The following is a 15,656-nucleotide window of genomic DNA, read 5'->3' on the forward strand; positions in this document are numbered from 1 at the left end:
CAGCCCCAGAGTTCAGAGGTGCATCTGCAGAGTTCACCTCCCCATTGGGTGGGGTAAAGAGGCATCTTACTCGCTCCACTAGCTGCTCACCAGCCACCTGCTCACCACTCTCACCACGCCCCTCCACCAACCTCCCCACTGGCTGCTCATCACGCCTCGTGGCCGCCGCCCTGCTGGCTGCTTGTCACGCCTCTCCACCACCATCCTGCATCCATTCAGACCCTGCTTACTACAAAGATATTTAAAGAGTCATGAAAGGGAATGTGCAGAGCTTTGGAAAAATGACTGAGTAAAGCCAAGGCCAAACAAATCCTACATTTCTCCTTCCCAACAGCAGAGAGGCACAATAAACCTTGGACAATGAGTGGAAATGTGACTGCACAGGGAGTTACTACAATTAGATTACAAACATAGTGTAAGCAACCTACAAGGCAGTCACCATTCCTCTCTAATTCCATTTTTGAGGGTACAGATCAAGGTTACAGTTAGAACGGGTGAAAATGTTTTTCAATTAAAAAACGTATTTTCGAAAAAATCAAACCTTTTGCAGACATTTTCTTTCAAAATGGGGAAAAAACAGAAACTTTCCACTAAAAGTTTTGAAAAAAACAAAATATTTTCATTTATTTTAATAAAAAACCCTCAGAAAAAGCCATTTCCCAACCAACTCTAGTTACAGTGAAACAAGGTCAAAGTTAACAAGCAATGCAAATAATCCTGGAGGTGTCCCATTGTAGGCACTGGAGTGACGTATTCATCTATCCTATTTGAGTGGTATTCAGGGTTATCAGTAATAATGGACAAATCTATGTTAGGTTTAATACCACTGTCTAGCTTTGTAGTGTTCTGAGCACCTGCCATGTAAAACTGATAGCAACAGCACAGTCCCTAGTGGACTTCATGGAGTCTCTGGTACTTCTCCTTTTTCAAGGTTAGAACTCTGCTTGGGGTAGGGTTTTAGTTTTTATTATTTGGGGGATGGATGTAGAGGGGGAAAATGGTAAAAGTTTAGGGATAAAAGGGGTGTCTGTGGTGCGATTGTCATTGTTATGATGGAAAGGTGTTTTCAAAGAGGAAAGTTTTGCAGTGTTTCCTGAAGACATGCAGTCTGTGGATTTACCTGATTGCCTTTGAAAGGTCACTCCATAGTTAGATCCTCTCAACCACAGTCTCTCTAGATTCAGAAGTCTGACAGCCATATAGAAACTAAACATTTGGATACTCCTGTGAAGTTCAGCCCAAACCAACTTAAGTTCCTTGTTCCGCAGATCTGGTCTGGAAGTCTTTGAAAGTTCTGTCTTGTGATGTTTAAGTACATCCATATTCAGGCCCAAACAAAAACAGAAAAAAAATTGTGTGTCGGGGCTTGTCTACAGCAGTGTGTCTACCCACACTCCAGGACCTTCACTGCGCTGTCGCAGTGTCTGCATGGAAGGTTCCTACATGGCAAGCTGGCTTGCTGTAAATTCGTACCCTGGCTTGCCGTGCAGTGGCTCACCATTTAGGCGAGCCCTTAAAGTCATCTGAATTTTTCCATTTACTAAGGGCTTAGTTTGGTTTGTGGTTTGGGCAGAGACCCTGGTTGGGGTTTGTTTTATCCTAACCATTTCATTCAACCCTAGTTATGCATCAGGGGTCCATAAATCAGGATACTGAGGGTGAAATCCTAGTCCCAGTCAATAGGAGTCTTTTGAGTTATTCCAAGGAAGCCAAGAATCCACTCTAAGAATCTTGCCCAGGCTTTTCAGTGAAACCCTTGTTAATTATGTTGCTTTTCAAAAGTGGCAATGAGGCAACTTTTCAGAAGGAAATGCCTTCCCGTATTCATCACTTTTTATTAGGAGCTGTTGCTCTGGGAGCAGCGCCATCCTTTTATTTTGCTTAAGGTGGGCGGTGATTTTAATTAAGTGATCATTCTTCGGGTGCACCATGTTCGCTAGACTCTGTGACCAAGTGCCTGTAATTACGCATGCTAAGGGCAATCAGATCATAGCTCATATTTCACTCTGTAAGCTGTTCCAGCAGTCCGGGAGCAACTTTCCCACTCATAGGCAGCTTGGCATTGTTCAGTCTCAGTTATAACCCTTCAGCTAGGCTGTGGGGTAAGGACCAAGTGTACTTGCCTGAGTACCAGCATCTAGAGACTGTCCCTGGGGAGGCAAGGTGGAGTTATAAGAACTATAGGGGCTCTGTGGGGAGCATGTGTACCATATTGGGCTGGGCAGCTGATATGGTTCACTCAGCTGCACCTGTCGACTGTCACTGGACAGTCTGCTATACTGGCCAGTACTACTGTAGGTCTTAACATAAAATCTAGTGTGATACTTGCTTTAAAAGGCACACACGCATTAATTTATTTAAGCAAGTCATAACAGTTGATGCGCGTGCATAGGTGGCACCCTCTGTAACCTGCCAGTCTAAGATATGTGACTAAATTGTACACGCTCAACATGCAAACAGTTAGTTGTATCCATATATTTCTCCTACACAGAGAGTGACTTGCTGTCTTGCATAGGAGTGATGTAAGCACGAAATCTGTCAGGTTCCAGTGGGTGGAGCAATTCTAGTGGTTGTGGATCTATAAAGTTCTGTTAAAGGAAGTTCTATTCTTTTTAATGGAAGTCTCTCGATTAGGTCAAATTCCTTTAAATCCTTAAACATAGTTCCTGGAGTATGGTTGTATGCAACCAGCTGATCTGGAACCAGATTGCTGGCACTTTAAATTAAAAAGGTCATAAAGCAGTTTTTTAACTGAGAGCTGGGGGAAAGCGATAGGTGCGGAGGAACACATGGTTCGGACAGACATCCCTTACGGGAGGATTTATTAATGGAGATCTGTTATGTCCTAGTAAAGAGTAGAGCATGGAACATGATAAAATACTGGTAGGATCTGATGAGAAACAGTCAAATGAAAAAAAAAGTCACATTCAATTACATCAAGTAATAGCAGACAGCTAAGAAGTGACAAATTTTTAAAGTGCTTATATACCAGTGTTAGGAGTCTACATAATAAGATGGGTGAACCAGAGTGCCTCATATTCAATGAGGATATTGATATAATAGGCATCACAGAAACTTGGTGGAATGAGGATAATCAATGGCAAACTTTTATAATGGTCAATCATCTTTATTTTTTTTTCTACAAGGTGAGATTGCAGGCATTACCAATACATGCACAGGCATTTTAATCACTTTATTACAGGAATATAAGGCCCCAATGGGACACAGTAGTACCAGGGTACAACATATATCGGAAAGACAGAACAGGTCGTGCTGCTGGGGGACTGGCACTATATATGAAAGAAAGTGTAGAATCAAATGAAGTAAAAATCTTAAGTGAACCAAACTGTATCATAGAATCTCTATGGATAGTAATTCCATGCTCTAATAATAAGAATATAGCAGTAGGGATATATTACCGACCACCTGACCGGTGATAGTGACTGTGAAATGCTCATGGAGGGGCTATAAAAATAAAAAACTCAGTAATAATGAGGGATTTCGACTATCCCCATATTGAGTGGGTACATGTCATCTCAGGACGGGATGCTAGTCCTGGAACCCACCAGAGTAAAGGCAATTCTTGCTTTAGTCCTAAGTGGAGCATAGGATCTAAGAGGTGAATATAGCTGGACCACTTGGTAATAGAGACTATAATATAATTAAATTTAATATCCCTGTCTTGGGGGAAACACCACAGCAGCCCATTACTGTAGCATGTAATTTCAGAAAGGGGAACTACACAAAAATGAGGAGGTTAGTTAAACAGAAATTAAAAGGTAAAGCGCCAAAAGTGAAACCCTACAAACTCCGTGGACAATTTTTAAAGACACCATAATAGAGTCTCAACTTGAATGTATACCTCAAATTAAAAAACATAGTAAGAACCAAAAAAGTGCCACCGTGGCTAAACCACAAAGTAAAAGAAGCAGTGAGAGACAAAAAGGCATCCTTTAAAAAATGGAAATTAAATTCTAGTGAGGAAAATAGAAAGAAGCATAAACTCTGGCAACTGAAGTATAGAAATATAATTAGGAATGCCAAAAAAGAATTTGAAGAACAGTTAGCCAAAGACTCAAAAAGTAATAGCAAAAACATTTTTAAGTACATCAGAAGCAGGAAGCCTGCTAAACAACCAGTGAGGCCACTGGATGATCGAGGTGCTAAACGAGAACTCAAGGACAATAAGGCCATTGTGGAGAAACTAAATGAATTCTTTGAATTGGTCTTCATGGCTGAGTATGTGAGGGAGATTCCCAAACGTGAGCCATTCTTTTTAGGGGACAAATCTGAGGAACTGTTCCAGACTGAGGTGTCATTAGAAGAGGTTTTGGAACAAACTGATAAACTAAACAGTAATAAGTTATCAGGATCAAAGGGTATTTACTCAAGAGTTCTGAAGGAACTCAAATGTGAAATTGCAGAACTACTGTAACCTATCATTTAAATCAGCTTCTATAGCAAATGACTGAAGGATAGCTAATGTGATGTCAATTTTGAAAAAAAGGGCTCCAGAGGTGATCCCAGCAATTACAGGCCAGTAAGCCTGCCTTAAGTACCGGGCCAACTTGTTGAAACTATAGTAAAGAACAAAATTACAAGACACAAAGATGAACAGAATTTGTTGGGGAAGAGTCAACATGGTTTTTATAAAGGGAAATCATGCCTCTTCAATCTACTAGAATTCTTTGAGGGGGTCAACAAGCACGTGGACAGGGGGTATCCGGTGGATATAGTGTACTTAGATTTTCAGAAAGCTTTGACAAGGTCCCTCACCAAAGGCTCTTAAGCAAAGTAAGCTGTCATGGGATAAGAGGGAAGGTCCTCTCATGAACTGGTAACTGGTTAAAAGATAGGAAACAAAGGGTAGGAATAAATGCTCACTTTTCAGAATGGAGAGAGGTAAATAGTGGTGTTCCCCAGGGGTCTGTACTGGGCCCAGTCCTATTCAACATATTCATAAATGATCTGGACGTGTAGAGTCCTACACTTGGGACAGAAGAATCCCATGCACTGCTACAGACTGGCTAAGCGTCAGTTATGCAGAAAAGGACCTGGGATTACAGTGGATGAGAAGCTGCATATGAGTCAGCAGTGTGCCCTTGTTGCCAAGAAGGTTAACAGCATATTGGGCTGCACTAGTAGGAGCATTGCCAGCAGATTGAAGGAAGTGATTATTCCCCTCTATTCGGCACTGGTGAGGCCACATCTAGAGTACTGCATCCAGTTTTGGGCCCCCCACTACAGAAAGGATGTGGACAAATTGGAGAGAGTCCAGCAGAGGGCAACGAAAATAATTAGGGGTCTAGGGCACATGACTTATGAGGAGAGGCTGAGAGAACTGGGCTTATTTAGTCTGCAGAAGAGAAGAGCAAGGGGGGATTTGACAGCAGCCTTCAACTACCTGAAGGGGGGTTCCAAAGAGAATGGAGCTTGGCTGTTCTCAGTGCTGGCAGATGACAGAATAAGGAGCAATGGTCTCAAGTTGCAATGGGAGAGGTCAAGGTTGTATATTAGGAAAAATTATTTCATTAGGAGGGTGGCGAAGCACTGAAATGGGTTCCCTAGGGAGGTGGTGGAATCTCCATCTTTAGAGGTTTTTAAGGCCTGGATTGACAAAGCCCTGGCTGGGATGATTTAGTTGGTGTTGGTCTTGCTTTGAGCAGGGGGTGGGACTAGATGACCTCCTGAGGTCACTTCCATCCCTAATCTTCTATGATTCTATGGAAAAAGGGGTAAATAGTGAGGTGGCAAAATTTGAAGATGATACAAAACTACTCAAGATAGTTAAGCCCCAGGCGGACTGTGAAGAGCTACAAAAGAATCTCACAAAACTGGGGGACTGGGCAACAAAACTGCAGATGAAATTCAATGTTGATCAATGCAAAGTAATGCACATGGGAAAACATAATACTAACTATACATATAAAATGATGAGGTCTAAATTAGCTGTTACCACTCAAGAAAAGGATCTTGGAGTCATTGTGGATAGTTCTCTGAAAACATCCATTCAGTGTGCAGTGTTAGTAAAAAAAAAAAAAAAAAAAAAAAAAAAAAAAAGTGAATAGAATGTTGGGAATCATTAAAAAAGGGATAGCTAATAAGACAGAAAATATCATATTTCCTCTATATAAATCCGTTATGCCCACATCTTGAATGCTGCATGCAGATGTGATTGCCACATCTCAAAAAAGATATATTGGAATTGGAAAAGGCTCAGAAAAGGGCAACAAAAATGATTAGGGGTATAGAACAGCTTCCGTATGAGGAGAGATTAATAAGATTGGGACTTTTCGGCTTGGACAAGAGGCAACTAAGGAGGGATATGATAGAAGTCTATAAAATCATGACTAGTGTGGAAAAAGTAAATAAGGAAGTGTTACTCCTTCTTAAAACACGTGAACTAGGGGCCACCAAATGAAATTAATAGGCAGCAGGTTTAAAACAAACAAAAGGAAGTATTTTTTCACACAATGTACAGTCAACCTGTGGAACTCCTTGCCAGAAGATGTTGTGAAGGCCAAGACTATAACAAGGTTCAGGAAAGAACTAGGTAAGTTCATGGAGGATAGGTCCACCAATGGCTATTAGCTAGGATGGGCAGCGATGGTGTCCATAGCCTCTGTTTGCCAGAGGCTGGGAATAGACAACAGGGGATGGATCACTTGATGATTACTTGTTCTGATCATTCCCTCTGGGGCACCTGGCAGTGGCCATTGTCGGAAGACAGGATACTGGGCTAGATGGACCTTTGGTTTGACACAGTATGGCCGTTATGATGTTTGGCACTGTGCTCTGTGCTCCCTGCTGGAGAAATGGGATTCAGGAACACAATAAATACAGACACATATTTCCGGCCTTAGGGTACTGCTCGGCTTTTCCCTCAGGACACTGCTCTCTCTGGGTGAATCAGTATTGCTTCTTAATAAGAACCTGTTCTGGAGATCAGAGACACCATTCTTTTGTGGCTTTCAGGCTGTTTGGAGTTTCCCATATATCCCTAGTTGCTCCCTTGCTGGAGTCTATCCCTAGGGAATGAGTCTATTCCATGCCCAAGAGCAAAATACTCAGGCATGTCCCATGTACAGCAGCTGACTGACTGGTGTGGCTCCAAAAGGGAGCTCCATCCTTCCAAGCCAATGTCCCAGTTCAGCAAGAGAGGGATGGGACACTTCAGCAGAAGCTATATTGGCTGTTGACTCCATTCTCTCCTTTACCTCCCATCATTCAAGGAAATAGTTGTGAACTGTGGAAAGGGGTGGGGAGAGAGCCAATGAAAGTAACATCTCTCATTTAGATGGGTTATATAAAAGGTGGTTGCTACTCCTGTCCCACAGATGTAGTGTGAACTCCTATGACTGTGCCCCACGCTGCCCAGGCACATCCCATCTGTGATGCTGACCACTGCTTGGAGCACTACTGGTGCTCCACTCTTGTGCTCCACAAACCCACCTCACCTGTGGAATTACACCTGCTTTTCTCTCACTCATTGTCTGTTCAGGGCAGGGACTGTCTCTCACTGTGTTTGTACACCACCTACCACGATGAGGTCTTTTCTCTGGTGGGGCCTCTAGGCATTAAATGTAATACTAATAAAGAACAGTAATAATACAGCTTGACCCAGGAAGAATAGGCATCCGTATCTTTGTTGTAGCTATTTCCTGCAGGTAGTTTATGTGTAGGGGCTCCCTGCAGTGTTCTCTCTTACTCCAAGGCCACCACAGGTGGAGTAGCCACAATGTCCTCTTTGGGGCTGGACCCAGATCCCAAACACCAAACCTTCAGGTGTTTGAAATCCAGATCCAAATTTGGATTTTGTTCTCGAAGCCTATCTGGAGGTAAGTGGTTTATAAGGGTGTAACAGGGTGGTAGTTCCTAGGACCCTGCATAGGAATTCAGTATGTAGGGTGATGCTGCCACTCCGTATAAAGATGGAGTAAGTACTGCTGACTTAGGCTGGCAGGAGCCAACCAAAGTACTGGTGTACGTGAGGCTGGAGTGTCTCTCCAGGCAGTGAGCTGGGGTCCAGGACAGAGGTGGAAAGCTGCAGGAAAACTCTAAGAAAAGCAAGGCTAGGTGGAAAAGCCCAAGCTGTTTTTGTTTTGTCATTGTTTGAATTACAAATAAACTGAAACCCCAAGGAGAGCGGCAGGATGGACTATAAGTAGCATGTGTATATGCCCTGTTTGGAGCAGGCTGGAAACTTGTTTTCACCTTGTTCTGAGGTATCTCAGATTACATGCTGATGGAAGCAGGAGACTAGAACGAACCCCTAACTTGCGACTGAAAGCATTATATGGGCTACTCATAGCAATGAGATTTGCACCAAGTGCAGTCATGTGTGGGCATATCATGTGATATAATCTGATGTACTTGGCAATGTGCTGAGATGCACGTTCCCTGCTGTAAATACAAGAACGCGCATTTACTTTTGTAAGTGTGCATTGATTATTCCAAAGTAGCAGCAGGCGTCTTGCCACCAGCCATTGAGGAATGTTTATTCTACTCTGTTAATGGCACATCTTCAAGACCCCCCTCCCCCACCGCCTCAGTGCTGTAATTTCTATTGTATTCTGTTTACAATTGCAGAAGATGCTTTGAATCACAGTTTACAAGGAGCATCCAGTACTAGGCTGCATTGTTGTAACTAGCAGAGATGGTTGCTTGTAATTATAGTTTTTCCCTCTCCTGAAACACAATAGGAAAATAAAAGGATCGGCCATGTGGAAATGAAAGAGAATGAGAGAACCAGTCACTTAAAAAAATTAAGCTTGGTTGCCTGTATTTTTTTTCCAGTGAAATGCTAGCACTGAGAGTAGGAGCAAAAGAAAAAAAAAACCTCTACATATTTTATTTCACTGTAAAATAGCTGGTGAAGTCACCACAATGAAGACTCTGTTCTTCAAAGTGCCTGGCTGAGGGGGAAAAAAATCAGAGAGGTTTTAACTTGTAACAGAGCATTAGGTTCCATGAAGGGTGGTTTCTCTGGGATTGTGGTAAGTGCAGGTTGCAGTCATTAGCACAATCACAGATGGTCTCTTCCTCCCAAAGTGCAGAATGCCCCTGAACCAGAAAAAAAATTCAACTGTCAGAATCCTTTTTTGCTACCATAAAATCAGCCTGGCTTAAATATACAGGGAATAATAGCCACCAACTGTGCTTGGTAGAGAAAATAATGCCTTGCTGAAGAAACCTACATGGCTGTTTGATCATATCTCTCTGCAATTATTTTCTGTCCTTGTCAGCAGAATACCATGCCCTGTAATTTTCTTTTGTTAGTGCCATTTTTTGTGCATTTATTTCCAATTAACACCATAGTTAGTTCCTCCCCCTTCCACCTGCTCCTCCTTAACTCGTTAGAATATTGCAGTGATGAAGCAATGGGAAATCTGTGCTCGGAGACTTACTAATACTTGGAGCACCATACTGCCAGTTAGCTGCGGTGTGATTCCCACCTACTCACCACAACATTTTTGCACCTTCTTCATCCCCCTGATTTTGTCATTGGATTCAGGTGCACAATTTCCCATTGAAGTCAGTGGGAGCAGCATACACAGGCTTAGTTCTGTGGTCTAGATTTCACCTTTGTTTTACATGGCCTGGGTGTGAAATAAGGGTGGGGAGGAATGAGGCCCTGACCCGCCACAGCTCTGCCTAGTAAAACCAAACAGCGCTGGAGGTTCCAGGCATGGTGTAGAACACACACCCTGCAATCTGAATATTTCCCTCTGTGAACAAACAGGCATGGAGCGGCGGAAGGGGGCGGGAAATGGATAGAGTCATGCAAAGCTGGCCAGGTCTGAGGAGAGAAATATGCTGAAAACTTTTCAGATGTTTGTTGTAACTTGCTGCCCCAGCCTGAGATAATGACGGGACAGGGAAGGCATTGCGACTGGGTGCCTTTATTCAGGACTGAGTCTAACTGATCAATCTAGCATTACGTTGGTATACCCCAACCAAGTGGCACAGTGAGCTGAATGCCTCTGAGCCTAAAAGCGGGTGGCCTGCACTGCTCTCTTCTATAGCCAGGCTATTTCAGAGTGCATCCAGTGATGTCAGTGGATTTACTGTGGGGTTACACTGAGATCATAAGCAGGCACGAAATCCAATGTTTTCATATTTGAGGGCTTAGATTTATGATCTCAAGCTACATTTAGGCACCTGAGTAAAAGTGCCTTGATTTTTAGAAGTGCTGAGCACCCAGGCCCCCTGCTGAAGCAGTGGGAGCTAGCAGTGCTCAGCACCTCTGAACAATCAGGCCATTTTTATTTGAGTCCCTGACTTCTTGCATTCAAGTTGAACATTTTGGCCTAAATCTCATTCTCAAGAAGCAGATTTCAAAATACAGAGGCAACAAGAGTGACCTCGCTCTGCAAGCTGTTTCTTTTTGCTAAGAACTGATTTGTATATGTGAAGAAGTAAATGAATGCCCTAACTTTGCCATTTGTCTCATTAGTTTGGGTAGAGATGGGGATCCAAAGCTGGAATCTGATTCCAGATCTGAGTGTTCCCAAACATTCAGGACCTGTTTAGATCCAGAGGTTTGGTTTAGGCCTAGATCTTATTTAGAGGAGTCTACCTCTTGCTGGGGGTTGTATTCTTCAAGAAGCAGAGAGTCTGAGCTTTCAGTGAAATGCTTTTATTTAACTATCATATCCACAACCTAACTGGACTGAACGTCTGTATTTTCTTCATCTCTCTCTCAAGCCTATTTCTTGTTACCTCTTAAAGCTACACACAGCATCCACAAGATGGTGCTATGCCACACTGGGGTCAGAGCAGTCTGTAATTGACTACTTTTGACTGCTTTCTCCACATGTCATGTTTCTCTGCTGGCTGGGGTAGGAAAATATCACTGGTGTGCAAAACCTAGCAGCTTTGCTTTGCTTGGAGTTAGGGTGACCAGATCAGGGCCACCCAGAGGATTCCGGGGGCCTGGGGTCTGGGGCAGCGGGCGGCCCTGCTTCGGCAGTAATTCAGCGGCGGGGGGGGGGGGGGTCATTCCATTCCGGGACCCGCCGCCGAAGTGCCTCGAAGACCCGCGGCAGGGGGTCCCTGCTGCCAAATTACCACTGAAGCGGGACACACCGCCAAAGTGCAGCCAGGTCTTCAGCAGTAATTCGGCGGCAGGGACCCCCCGCCGCGGGTCTTCGAGGCACTTCGGCGGCGGGTCCCAGAATGGAAGGGCCCCCCGCCGCTGAATTACCGCCGAAGATCTGGCTGCACTTCGGAGGTGGGTCCCGCTTCAGTGGTAATTTGCCGGCGGGGTCCTTCCACCCCAGAGCGGAAGGACCCCCCGCTGGCAAAGACGGGGAGCGGAAGAAGCTCCGGGGGCCCGGGACCTGCAGGAGTTTTCCGGGGCCCCTGGAGCAAGTGAAGGACCTCGCTCCAGAGGCCTCGAAAAATTCTCGTGGGGGCCTGGGGCAAATTGCCCCTCTGGCTCCCCCCGCCCCCAGGCAGCCCTGGACCAGATGTCCTGATTTTATAGGGACAGTCCTGATTTTTGGGTCTTCTTCTTATATAGACTCCTATTACCCGTGACCCCCTGTCCTGATTTTTCACATTTGCTGTCTGGTCACCCTACTTGGAGTTTATGTGACCATTTCCTTCAGTTCCAATTCACGTGGAACCCCATGTTTACACAAGTTTCACTTGGAGTTTTGGGTAAAGTTTCTGAGCAAAACCCACCAAGTTTCACATCAAAGCCAGGGGGTTTCATAATTTTGATGCAAACTCTTTGAACAAGCTTGCTTACTTAAAGTCTACCCTCTTGGTTTTCATGCAGCTGATATGCTGCCTGTGGTCCCCAAGAATCATAGTTTGAAACAATCATAGAAAAATTGCTTGATTCAGATGTTGCCAGTCCTGCACTGATTGGAGAATTCCAGTAATTGATGAAGTGTGATCACCATTTGCCAGAAACATTGTACACAACTAAATGCTTTGTCAGCTACCATATTTCCATCCAGCAGTGCATGATGCTTTAGTCTCTGAGCATTCCAATCCAGAAAGGAGAATATACCATTATCAGGAATAATGCAAGAAAGTTATTTATGCTGGGTAATTTATAGATACCAAGGTCAGAAGGGACCATTGTGATCATCTAGTCTGCCCTCCTGTAAAACACAGGCCATTAAAATTCACCAAAATAATTCCTAGAGCAGATCTTTTAGAAAAACAGCAAATCTTGGTTTAAAAATGGTCAGTGATGGAGAATCCACCATGACCCTTGGTAAATTGTTCCAATGATTAATTACTCTCACCATTCAGAATTTACACATTATTTCCACTCTGAATTTGTCTTGCTTCAGTTTCTAGCCATTAGATTGTGTTATACCTTTCTCTGTTAGATTGAAGAGCCCATTATTAAATATTTGTTCCCCATGTAGATACTTATAGCATGTAATCAAGTTACCCCATAATCTTCTCTTTGTTAAACTAGATAGATTGAGCTCCTGGCGTTTATCACTATAAGGCTGGTTTCTAATCTTTTAATCTTTCTCCTGGCTCTTCTCTAGACCCTCTCCAATTTTTCAGTATCCTTCTTGAATTGTGGACTCCAGAACTGGACACAGTATTCCAGCAGCCATCTCACCAGTATCATATATAGGGGCAAAATAACCTCTCTATCCCTACTCAAGATTCCCCTGTTCATGCATCCTAGGATCACGTTAGCTGTTTTGGCCACTTTTTCACATTGGGCGCTCGCATTCAACTAATTATCCACTACAACGCCAAAATCTTTCTGTCACTATTTTCTAGGATAGAATTCTCCATCTTGTATGTATGGCCTGCCTTCTTTTTCATATGTGTATACATTTACATTTAGCTGTATTAAAGCACATATTGTTTGCTTGCACACAGTTTACCAGCTGATCAGATTGCTCTGAATCAGTGACCTATCCTATTCATTATTTACTACTACTCCAATTTTTATGTCATCTCCAAACTTTATCAGTGATGATTTTATGTTTTCTTCCAGGTCACTGATACTAACAAATAGCACAAGGCCAAGAACTGATCCCTTTAGGACCCCACTGGAAACACACCAGTTTGATGATGATTCACCATCTTCAGTTACATTTTGAGACCCATCAGTTAGCCCATTTTTAATCCATGTAATGTGTGCCATGTTCATTTTATATTGTTTTGGGGGGGGGGGTTAATCAAAATGTCATGTGGTACTAAATCAAACCCTTATAGAAGCCTAAGTGTATTACATCAATGATATTACCTTTATCAACTAAACTTGTACTCCAATCAAAAAAGATATTAGTGTTAACTCTATTGTCTGAAATAATAATATAGTATTTACTTGTTATAAAATAAAAATTAGACATCCATTTAAACAAAATTGCCTGGGATAAACCTATTTAAAGCATGTGTTTTTATTTTCTTGTTAACAAGAACCTTAGCAAATTAGTATCTGTTAAAATAATAGGCCCACTTGAAAACGATATTTTCTATTCAGGGAAACACAATGTAGAACACTTTCTTACAGGCTGTAATTCAGGAAAGCATCTAAGTGAATGTGAACTTACTTCAGTGGAGCCAAGATTTCACCTAACATCTTCAGAACATGGCCAATCCTGAAAAGACTTTCTACTGAACATATTGCTCACTATATGTGACTAGCACCAGGTGCAGAACACAGCAGTGAGTCCGGTGCTTGATAGTAATATTGGTAGTATGCGGACATGTGATTGAATAACTTCTTATAACCAGAGCTGCACTCTGTGCATTGCTGATGTATTCCCATTAGAGCGTTTCATTTTACTTCACTTTTCTGCCCGTTGTTAGAACTGGGGTCCACCACACTGGCTACAATTACTACTAGAGATTTTGCATTTATAAAATGTACATCAGTGAAAATGGTTAAATATCATTCACTTGTGATCAAATTTATTATAAATGTGTTATGATTTACTATTAACCATATCACTGAAGTACATTATATGACAAGGCAATATACTATAGAGGTGGGTTTTATGTTGTGCAAACCTGCTCACCACTAGGAACTGGACTGATATCACAAAATTCATTTCACATGAGCCATTGAATAGTTATGCTAGGGTAACAGCTTTCATTGACTATGAGCAATCTGGGCTGGATTTGAAGTAGTGACCTAAAGGTGACAGTCTCCTATATCCAATTACCAATCCCCCTGAGCCATACAGTCTTCAGAAGAAAAATATCTTTAACATGAGATACCTCATCCAGTAGCCTAGGTCTATAGCGAAAGACCAGGGGAAGGAGAGATGCAGTCAGGCTGACTGAGAACTGGGCAAGTGGAAACAGGATTAATATTGTGATTTAATTCCACAGATGCCCACTAGTTAGTAAGTGGTTCAATTATTTTAGCATGTTCTGTCTTGTTGCCTGAGGGGAAAATACTCTAAGTGCTTTGTTTTCTTAACAACAACAAAAAAGACATTTTTTTAAGCTATGTTTTATTAGGCTCTCTTGTCATATCCATTATAAGGCATGACACAACCAGCCAATGAAAATAGCTTGGTGATTTAGATCATATTTTGTTAAGTGCTTTCTTTGCTATGAGTAAAAAAATAGGTCAATTAAGTGTTAGGAAGTAGGTATTTCAGATTAGCCCATGGTGCTTCAGGACAACAGGATTCAAACTCCCACACAAATCAAATCAAATCAAATCAGAACAGGAAAAACTTACTGGATGAGAACAGGGGGGAATTATCCTTATTATTAGAATATTGTTGCCATTAACAGAGGCAGCTCTAATCATTTTAATCTACTATCTTAAATAGACAAACAGGCTCTTTTAGGAAAGAAAGCATAAGATAGGAGAATACAGGATGGGACCTGATGAGTCCCTTGCTCTGTAAAACTACAATGTTATTTCCTCAGTGCCCAAAATTGCAAGAAGCCACTGTGACGATGCGGTTCTGGCGGGACCCAACTGAGAGTGCCAATTCAGGACCAATTGCTCTTACAGGGCAGTCACAGCCCAAGGCTGGGGTTTTTCCACCTCTAAGGCAAACCAAACCAGCCAGACAAAAATGACTTCGGTTTCATCCCACTGGCTAACCACAAGTCACATAAGCAATTTCCTTAGACACTCCAGTCTCCCAGTGTCACCACCAGTGCCACCCATCCTGGGGATGAATGGTTATGAAAACCAACACCCCAGTAAAAGAAAAAGGTTCTCTTGATCCCAAAGGACCAAGCCCCAGACTCAGGTCAATATACACATCAGATCTTACCCACAAATCACGCTGTTGCCAATCCTTTAGAATCTAAAATCTAAAGGTTTATTCATAAAAGGAAAAAGATAGAGATGAGAGCTAGAATTGGTTAAATGGAATCAATTACATACAGTAATGGCAAAGTTCTTGGTTCAGGCTTGTAGCAGTGATGGAGTAAACTGCAGGGTCAAATCACGTCTCTGGAACATCCCCAGCTGGGATGGGTCATTCAGTCCTTTGTGCAGAGCTTCTGTTTGTAGCAAAGTCCCTCCAGAGGTAAGAAGCAGGATTGAAGACAAGATGGAGATGAGGCATCAGCCTTATATAGGCACTTCCAGGTGTAAGAACACTTCTTTGTTCTTACTGTGGAAAATTACAGCAAAATGGAGTTTGCAGTCACATGGGCCAGTTTCTGCACACCCTGCTGAGTCACAGGGCGTA

The 15,656-nt window shown here is 42.7% G+C and overlaps 1 protein-coding gene and 1 long non-coding RNA gene across 5 annotated transcripts in view; both read left to right on the forward strand.

Moving 5' to 3' along the window:
• PALM2AKAP2 (PALM2 and AKAP2 fusion) overlaps positions 1-15,656 on the forward strand; it is a 427,797-nt gene that overhangs the window by 62,580 nt on the left and 349,561 nt on the right. The gene's annotated exons all lie outside the window — the stretch shown is intronic.
• On the forward strand, positions 6,692-15,514 carry LOC115653417. The gene is made up of 3 exons (XR_004000917.1): positions 6,692-6,780; positions 14,299-14,308; positions 15,503-15,514. It is a non-coding gene; the product is annotated as an uncharacterized LOC115653417 (long non-coding RNA).

Source organism: Gopherus evgoodei, chromosome 6 (genome assembly GCF_007399415.2).
Source record: "Gopherus evgoodei ecotype Sinaloan lineage chromosome 6, rGopEvg1_v1.p, whole genome shotgun sequence".
Lineage (NCBI taxonomy): Eukaryota > Metazoa > Chordata > Testudines > Testudinidae > Gopherus > Gopherus evgoodei.